Source organism: Medicago truncatula, chromosome 6 (assembly GCF_003473485.1).
Source record: "Medicago truncatula cultivar Jemalong A17 chromosome 6, MtrunA17r5.0-ANR, whole genome shotgun sequence".
NCBI lineage: Eukaryota > Viridiplantae > Streptophyta > Magnoliopsida > Fabales > Fabaceae > Medicago > Medicago truncatula.
Window position 1 is genome coordinate 21,306,624 of NC_053047.1, and position 1,809 is coordinate 21,308,432.

Here is a 1,809-nt window from a genome sequence, read left to right on the forward strand (position 1 = left end):
TCATCTTATTTTCCAAAACTATTCAATTAGGTCAATTTCAGAAATTATAGATTATGATTATTGAGAGATAGTCTCACCCTTACCTTAGTTTTGCAGAAAATTAGACAGCAAGGATCGATTTCTAGGCTCTCCTCTCTAGCTCTTGCTCTTCTTCTCCCTTTTCCCAAAACTTGTCTGTTGTACGTGAAACTGTTTTCTGACTATTCCTTTTCCTAACTCCCCAAAACTATAACTCCCCCTATTACATTAAACTCCCTTAATGTTATTAAATTCTAATTAACTCCCTAATTTCTAAAATAATATTAATTTCCACTTATTTTAATTATTATTATATTAAACTATATAATAAAATGCACACACCACATAAATCACCAAAAATCATATAAAATCACATTTGAGACTCCACATAATTCAAAATGAAATAAAATAATACTAGGGCGATACAACTCTCCCCAACTTAGAGGATTTCGTCCTCGAAATCTTACCTCAAACAAACAACTCGGGGTACGACTCTTGCATCTTACTCTCCAACTCCCAAGTTAGACTTTCACCAGTTGCTCCACCCCAAACAACTCTTACAAGAGGTATCTCTTTACCTCTCAAAGACTTCACCTTTCGATCATCAATTCTCAACGGTACGGTCTCCACCGTCAGGTTATCTCTAACTTGCACATCATCTCTTGGAATAACATGCGAAGGATCCGGTACATACTTCCGCAACTGTGACACATGGAACACGTCATGCAAATTCGAAAGATGAGGGGGTAAACCCACCCTATAAGCCACTGTTCCAACTCTCTCAGATATCTGATATGGGCCAATAAACTTTGGAGTCAACTTCTTAGATTTCAATGCACGGCCTACACCTGCCATAGGAGTGACTCTCAAGAACACATGATCTCCCTCTTGAAACTCAAGGTCCTTCCTACGCTTGTCATGATAGCTCTTCTGTCGACTCTGCGACCCTTTCATCTGTTCTCTTATTAACTTAACCTTTTCTGTAGTTTGTTGAACTATGTCTGGCCCCAACATCACACTTTCTCCCGATTCAAACCAACACAAAGGAGTTCTGCACCTTCGTCCATACAATGCTTCAAACGGTGCCATACCAATACTCGAATGGTAACTATTGTTGTAAGTAAACTCTATCAATGGTAGGTGACTATCCCAAGCTCCACCTTGCTCAAGTACACACACCCTCAATAGATCCTCTAAGGATTGTATCGTCCTCTCTGACTGTCCATCTGTCTGAGGATGATAAGCCGAACTCAGCCTCAACTTCGAGCCCAAAGCATCTTGCAAACTCTTCCAGAATCTAGATGTGAACCTCGGATCTCTATCTGATACAATACTCGACGGAACACCATGCAACTTCACAATGTCCCAGATATAAATCTCCGCCAACTGCGCCATCGGAAAACTGATATTTATCGGAATAAAGTGCGCCGACTTCGTCAATCTATCGACCACAACCCATATTGAATCATATCCCCTCGGAGTGTTTGGTAGACTCGTCACGAAATCCATAGAAATGCTATCCCATTTCCACTCTGGTACATCCAATGGTGTCAACAACCCTGCAGGCTTCTGATGTTCAACTTTAGACTTCTGGCAAGTCAAACAGGCATACACAAATTGAGCAACATCACGCTTCAAACCAGACCACTAAAACAGCTTTTTCAAGTCGTGATACATCTTCGTAGCTCCCGGATGGATACTCAAGCTACTCTTGTGGCTTTCTTCCAAAATCAACCTTTTCATCTCATCGTTGTTAGGAATACAAATTCTGCCTCTGAACCTCAACACACC